Source organism: Tupaia chinensis, unplaced genomic scaffold, assembly GCF_000334495.1.
Source record: "Tupaia chinensis unplaced genomic scaffold, TupChi_1.0 Scaffold000049_1, whole genome shotgun sequence".
NCBI lineage: Eukaryota > Metazoa > Chordata > Mammalia > Scandentia > Tupaiidae > Tupaia > Tupaia belangeri.
In genome coordinates this window covers 78112-86440 of record NW_006159507.1, presented here as the reverse complement: position 1 = coordinate 86440, position 8329 = coordinate 78112, and positions in this window count along the sequence as shown.

Below are 8329 nucleotides of genomic sequence, written 5' to 3'. Positions count from 1 at the left end.
CAGGGTGATTTCGTGCTCTCTGCCTCTCTGTCTCTCTCTGTCACTCACACGAGCACACATGCTCTACAGCAAAAATCTCTCAAAAATATTTTTAAAAAAAAGAAAAAAAGAGAAGCTCAACCCCACATGGCTGATTACAGTTCGAAGCCTGGCCCTTGAAAAATATACCTGGCATGTATTAGTGTGTGCCCAAATCTTGACAGGATGGAGAAGCGAGAGTGAAAGAACTGTGGTGTGACTATGCCCTGTTGGGGGGGTACTCTCTCCCTCTTTCTCTTTCTAGGTGAGCAGATGCATTCTTTAACAATGAAAGAAAAAAAGGAGGGAGGGATCTGGAGATTAGCTGCCCAACAGTGGGAATGCAGTTAACACTCTTACACTTTTCTTTTTTTTTTGAAGAGGTTTTGCTATAGGGCATGTGCACTTGCCAGAAAGACAGAGACAGAAAGCAAGAAATCATCCCCCAGGGGGATGGCTACACCGCAATTCCTTCTTCTCCTCTCAGGATCTTGTGTACACGCACACATGCATGAGTTTAAGCCTCCAGGTCCAGGACTCGAATCGCAGTCAACTACCTGGGAGTCCAGCGACATAGCCATTACACCAACTGCTGGTCTCAACACTCTTACACTTAAAGATGGTTAAGATGGTAACTGTTGTTATTTAGTGAATTTTATCACAATTGGGGGAAAAGTGATAGTTGTATAACTGTTTACTAACAATCAATGAACTGCAAACTTAGAATAGGTGAATTTTGTAAATCACACCTCAATGAAGTTGATTTTGAGAAGGCAATTAAATACTTAGCTATCCCTGTCATTGAAAAGACCAGGGGCCAGCATGTGGCGTGGTGGTTAAGGTGCTGGACTCCTACATGGCTCACTGTGGTTCGAGTCCCATACCTGGTGACTCGAAATTCATGCCAGGTGCCTGTGCATGCATGCCCAAAATACCAGGAGAAGATTGTTGGAGAAGGGACTGTAGCATGGCCATCCCGTTGGGACAAGTGACTTCTCACTTTCCCTCTTTTTTTTGGAGAGGTTTTTCACTATGGGACGTGTGCGCTCGCCAGACAGAGAGAGATAGAGAGACAGAAAGCGAGAAATCAACCCCCGGGGGGATGGCCATGCTGCAATCCCTTCTCCTCCATTCTCCTCTCAGGTTCTTGGGCACGCACGCACACGCACCCGGCATGAGTTTTAAGCCACCGGGTCCGGGATGCGAACCGCGGTCGACTACGTGGGAGTTCAGCAACATAGCCATTACGCTAACTGCTGGTTCCCTTACTTTCCCTCTTACTGTCTCTCTCTGCATCTCTCCATCGAGCCTATACACCCTATGACAAAAAGAAAGAAAAAAAGAAAAGAAAGAAAGGAAAAGACCAGAATTAAGTGTGTGTTTTTCTCCCATGTTGGATTCCCAGCATCTCAAGCTCAAAATGACTAAAGCGGCAAGTTTGGGCCCCATAAATCAAGATCTGCCACTATGTAAGGATGGCCTCTTTAGACCTCCATTTATTCATGCCAGGAAGCACAGTCGACTGACTTGCTAACTACGGCTGCTTGAATTTGGGAAATGCAAGATTTGGATTCGGGAAGTATGAGGAGTGGTCCTTTCTGAACATGGGCCAACCTCTTAGGAGGCTGGACTTTTATCAGTTTGATATCTGCCTACTTCAAATGGACGGTTTAATGCCTGGAAGGCGCTCTTCGAATTCTAGAGATTTAGACGTTGAACTACAATCGCCTCCAAAATCATGCTTGAAATTCAGTGGGACTGCTTTATTATGGGGCCAAATGTCCACTTTTCTAAGGGTCCTGGCCCAGAGAACCTTCTGTTGGGATGATTCATGGTGGCAAAGTTGGCTAATTGCAATAATCACCACTTAACTGATTCTATCCCCCCTCGTTTTAATATCTCTCCACTTGTCACCATTTCACAATTCCAAATTGGTATTGAACAATTTCAGGCTGCAATTAGTCTTCTCCTTGCAGCTGATGTATGGAAGCATATAACTTTGTACTAGGGCTGTGGGGGGGGGGGTGGTAAAAATATTCCAGCAAGTTCATTAACGCAGGAATGAATGTCAGAAGCAAAACTATCTTCTGTAGTTCTCTCACTGAAGAACAGATAGATTAGGAATAAAAAAGTTCGTTCTACAGTTTAGCTCACACGAGTCCATGCATGCGGTCTTTGGGTAAATTTCAGGCACACACATGCGGTAGAGGAAGAGGACGCTGATACTCTGAATCCGCTGCTGGGGTTCTCAGAGTAGGGAGATTTTTCTGCCCCTCCACCAGAGAACATTTGATAACATCTAGAGACATTTTTGGCTGTCTGTTATCTAGTAGGTAGAGATCAAGGATCTTGCTAAATATTCCAGAAGGCCCAGGATAACACCCCATAACAAAAAAATTATCCTATGCTCAATATCAACAATGCTGGAACTTAGAAACCAGGTCTACAGGTAAGATGACTTCAAGGCCATATTAACATCTACCTAACACTTAAAAAAGAAAAAAATAGTAAAAGACTTCCTAATAAAATGTTAAGGATTAAATCATAATCAAATCTGATCTTCTCCAGGGGAGCCTTCTTACCCTTAACTAAACCAAGCCCTAGCATTCTGACCTTTTCCCTCCAAGATTGCACAATTGCAATCTTATATTCACTTGTGTGATGATTTGAGTAATTTATCTGCTCCCCCTGAAGATTAGAGAAAGATAACGTTTTGGAATTCTGTTTGTTTCACTGAACAAGTTATCATAAGCCTTTTTTTTTTTTTTGCCACATTGAAACAAATCATTGTAAGGGTGTTTTATACCATAGTTTTCTTACTCTGAAGAAGCCTTTCATTTACTTAACCAAACCCTTCTATGTATGAGTTCTTTGTCTTTAATAGACAATCCGTACACATCTTTATATATAACATCCTTGTTCATATAGCTCTGTATAAACTTTGTATTTCTGTCCTTAAGACCTAATATCTCAAGTTGTTCTGAAATTAATGTTGCTGTTTCGCAAATTCACCTTTGGAGAGCTTCTTAAAAATACTTATTCCCATTGCAGGCTCTTGTGCAAGAGCCTCGGTAACACGAGTGATCAGGCTAAATGGGTCATTCCATAAACATGCTTATCAGGACACTCACAAATTGCGTAACTGGGCAGGAGAAATGTATAGATTTTTAAAAACAAGTCGAAGGTTCAATTGATTGAACAATTTTTCTGCTAAAAACGCTTTCCTTTTCATTTCATTCCTATCCTTTCCCCTCCTTAGCAGTTCTGATTCACTCTTTGCTTAAACATTTTTATAGTGGCACCCAAAACCTTTCTTACAAGTTTTCTTTCTTTCATTTTTGTAATTTACTAGGCACAAATCCTGTTCCCCCACCCCCCAAAAAAAGTACCTATTGTGAAATTTGTCTTCAAAAATATTATTGAGAAGGCACCTCTGTAAATTTATCATAAACATTCTTTATTATAACAGAACTTAAAGAGCTAAAAGCCCGACACATGGGAAAGTTTACTGTCATAAATATCTTTCTTCGCGATATAAATTATAATTGAAAATAAACGTGTCAGAGAACTCTACCAACACACAAAAAGCAAGACTACTAGAGCAAAGCAATTAAGATGTTAATTGGCACACAGAAAACAGTCAAGACTGGTCATTGTTAAGATAACTGGTCTATAAACACCTAAATGGATTTCGTGAAGGGGAAGAAAGGATCATCTTTTGACCATGAAAGGGAATATAAAATGTTCCTTTCTTTGTTTTAATGTGTGGAGAGATTTTCACTTCTTTTCCCAGCTCAGACTCTAGCAAATGACTTGGCCCTAGACTGATGGGGTAACAAAGGGAGAGAAGAGAGGCAGGAAAATGGAGGGAAAGGGGTCTGGAAAGCAAGTGGAGACAAGAAAGAGATGGGAGGGTGATGCATGCAGAGGGCTAAAGAAAAAAACCAGAGGGAAGCAGGAACTTGAAGGAAACAGAATTCTTTGAGAGCGAGAGTTAAGCACAGAATAACAAGAATGACTTCAGCTATTTCCTTTACCCTCCAAGTGATCTGAAAGTTAATTTCTTTTCTTTTCTTTTTTTTTTTTAAAAAAACTTTTGCCAGAGGGTCAGCAGGTGGTGTGGTGTTGAAGGGTGCTGGACTCCCACATGACCAACTACAGTTCGAGTCCAGGACCTGGAGGCTTGCTTTCTCACTTTTTCTCTTTCTCTCTGTCCTTCTCTGGTCAAATTAAAATAAAATAAATGAAGTTAAATTTTAAAATAATAATAATATCTTTTGCCAGAGGGCATATACACTTAACCCAGAGGCACAGAGAGAGAGAGGTGAGGATGAAGGACAGTTTGCCAAGAAAGACCAGAAGACACTGCGGAAGTGTTGGGGGGCTTGGAGACATGGCCCAGTAAGTAACTGGGCTTACGAAGGCGGTCACTTAGGGCCACACACTGTTCCGACCCTGTCCCTGTGTGTGCCCACCTACCCCATGGGGTAACTACTATTCTCTCCAAATAATCTTTTTTCTTTTCTTTTTAAAATATTTTTCCTTTATTCATTACAGAGCACGTATACACAGGGAAGAGAGGAGCCCCTCCACAAGATCTGGTCATACCACAATCTCCTTCCTCCAGCCCTCCCGCCCCTCGGCTCTGGGACTGTCACACATGCCAGGTGTGTTTTAGGCCGACAGGGCTTGGGATTTGAACCACAGTCACCACGTGGGATCTAGCTTGTCTTGACGAGCACTTAACCACTGTGGCACCGAGCCAGTTCCCCATGGGCAATTACTATCATTATCAGACTCTTTTTCCAGATGAGTACTTTGAGGTACAGAAAGGTAAGTGACGCACCCACGGACTTGGAGATTGAAGGGCACAGAAGCAGGCAGCCTCCTTGGGGCCAGACTAGGCTCCAGCAAACTCCAGCCCACGCAGTCCACTCCTGGCTGCTGCAGGACCTCAGAGCTAAGAACGGGCTCTGCAGACATGCACCATGGTCTGTTTGACCATTAGAAACATTTACATCAAATGGCAGTTAGTCAAAATGTTGTCCCCTCCAAGAGAACTGCGTTCTTCTCATTAGTAGACTTCCATTAGAAAAATTTTAGTGGCCAGTAGGTAGCGTAGTAGTTAATGTACTGTACTCCCATGTGGTCGATTGACCACGGTTCAAGTCCTGGACTTGGCAGCTTGAAACTCATGCTGTGTGCATGTGTGTGCATGACCAAAATCCCAAGGAGAGAATGGAGGAGAAGGGATTTTGGTGTGGCCCTCTCCCTAGGGGATGAGTTCTTGCTTTCTGGCTCTGTCTCTCCAGTGAGCTTATATACCCTACAGCAAAAATCTCTCAAAAAAAAAAAAAGAAAGAGAAAGATATTATAGCCATGTATGGTGGTACACACCTGTAGCCTTGGCTGCCCGGGAGCCTGAGGCAGGAGGATTATCAGCTCAATGCCAGCCTCTCTTACAAAAACAAACAAACAAAAAAAAACGGGGACCAGCAGCTGGCATGTTTACGTCGCTGGACTCCCACACAGTCAACCGTGATTCATGTCCCAGATCCAGCAGCTTAAAACTCATGCCAGATCATGTTCATGCGTTTCCAAAATCCTGAGAGGAGAACAGAGTGAAAGAGACTGCTGTGTGGCCATCCTCCTGGGGAGGTGATTTCTCTTTTTTGTCTCTCTGTTTCTCTCTGTTTTTCTGGAGAGCACACATGCCCTATAATAAAAAATCTCTCTTTAAAAAAACAAACTCTAAGCAATTGTTATTATTTTATTTTTAATTTGGTCAATTGAAACTATCTCCATAATATGTTTGGTTTTGCCTCTTGGGCTGCAAAACCTTAGATATTTCTTTTTCTTTTTTACATTTATTTATGAACTTATCTATTTATTTGGCGTGATTTTCAAGCTGCCGGGTCAGGGACTCACACTGCAGTCAGCCAGATGGGAATCCAGTGCCTCAACCATCACAACTCCTGCTGGCCCCAAGACATTTCCCTCTAGTCCTTTACGGAAAGACCTGGCCAACCTCTGGACTGCAGAGTATTCCCAAATCTCCTAGCAGAAGAAATGCAGGGTAGATATGGGTTGCTGTTGTTACTCTTGCCATCATTGGCACCTAATCACGGGACTTCATGAGCCGCAAGGTGTCACCACACTGTTACACAATGTTAGCTGTTGAATGAAGAGAGGGTGAATGGATGAGAAGGTGGAGGAGCGGAGGAGGATTAGGAGGGTTAGGCATGGGGGTGGCTGAGTGGGCTGCGTCTTTCACCAGGGCAGAGAGCTTATCAGGAGGAGGTGCAGAGGCAGGAGCCTACTTGCAGAAATGTGACTGGAGGTGGCGGCTGGACGGCATAGCCCAGGGCACGCTGGCAATCTGGGTCAACCCTCCATTGTCCTCGGTATCTGACCCCTGATAGCAAGCCCACAGTGACACAGCAAGCCCTGTATATCTCTGAGATATTGTTTATAGGGAACTCATGAAGCACTGAGTGTGGGAGCTGGAGGGCGTAGGACAAGATTCTGGGGAGCAAAGTTTGTCAGGAAAGATCAGTGTTTACTGAGTTCCAGCTACACGTGAATCTGCGTCCTGGGGCCCCTGTGTCATTGTCTTCGCAGCTCAGAGGAGTGATATTACGTGGTTCCCATCTCGCAGAGCCAGAAACTGAGGGTGGGAGAAGACGCACGTGTTCTGTCCCAGGGCACTCCCTCTCCCCGGCACAGTCCAGGTTTCGCATCATCTTGTCTCAATGCTGCTGGTCATTTACCTCCTCATGCCACCCACAAGGGCGGCAAGGGTCTAGCCCCAAGACTCAGCAATGAAAGTCCTGCCTCACGGGGCTTGCAGCCACGGGGGAGACAGACAACGCAGTACAAGCAACCTGCCATTCAAATAAATGCAAGCTGCTCTATGCGTTGCAAAGGGAGTAACAGGGTCGCGTGATTAGAGGGTGAGTGGAGGCAAAGGCCAGCTGACATGGGACGTACAGGGGACATAGGGAGTTGACACCTGCAGAGCGGAAGGAAGAAGGTTCTAGAACAGAGTAATGGTCTTGGGGGGAGAATGAGCTTGGAGACATCAGAAAGGAGGCCACTGTCCTTGGTGTGTAGTCAAGTAAGGGAGAGGGCGGAAGAAGTTGGAGGAGGATGGGGGCCAGACCACGGGGCCCTTGCGGGCTCTGGCCAGCCAAGGTTTGTTTGCATTTTGTTCTAGGGAAGCGGAGCCCCTGGGGCTTTGAGCAGGGAGCAGATCTGTGATCTGATCTTCGTTCATCGTGGGCCTCTACCCACGTTCATGGGGGAGAGAATGAAAAGGAGAAGGAAGGCACCCCAAAGACTACCCCCGCGCCCAGCCTCTCCCTCTGCGTGGGACAGAGCCGCCCTGTCAGGTCCTTCCTGGCCTCCCTCCAGTTAGCAGGAGGCATGACTGCAGGCAGGACCTGCTATATAATTTGTGGGGCTCAGGACAGATGAAAACGTGAGCCCCTTGCTCACAGACTGTGAATTTCAGGATGGCAATAGCAGAGTCAAGCGTGAGCCTCCGCCCCCCAAGGTGGGGCCCCGCCAGCATTACAGGCCACCACCCATGAGGTCGGCCTGGGTGGGGACCCACTCTGGCGCCAGTGGTTAGGGAGGCTGCTCTTAGAAGGTGGAAATTGACCTTTCCTTTTCTTTTTAAAAAATGAGACTCCATGTTTTAATTTTTATTACTTTACTTTTTCTTTTTGATTTGCTATAGGGTACATGTGTTTGCCAGAGGATAGACACTCCCACCCCCGGAAGTGGGGGGTCACACCTCAATCCCTTCTCCTCCATTCTCCTCTTGGGATTTTGAGCATGCACACGCACCTGGCCTGAGTTTCGAGCCACCAGGTCTGAGACTTGAATCCCACAGCTGGTCACGTGGGATCCAGCACCTGAACCTCCACGCTACCTGGCGAGTTTTGACCTTATTTATTCATTTATTTAAAAAAATTATTTCATTGGGGACCAGCAATTAGCGTAATGGCTATGTCGCTTGGACTCCCACGTAGTCAACTGCAGTTTGTGTCCCGGACCCAGTGGCTTAAAACTCATGCCGGGCACGTGTGCGTGCGTGCCCAAGATCCCAAGAAGAGAATGGAGGAGAAGGGATTGCGGTGTGGCCATCCCTCCTAGGAGGTGATTTCTCACTTTCTGTCTCTCTGTCTCTCTTTGTCTGGCGAGCACACGCACCCTATAGCGAAAACCTCTCCAAAAAAAAATTATTTCATTTAACTTTATTATTCCTTTTTTAAAAAGAATTATCTTATTTAACTTTACTCATTAT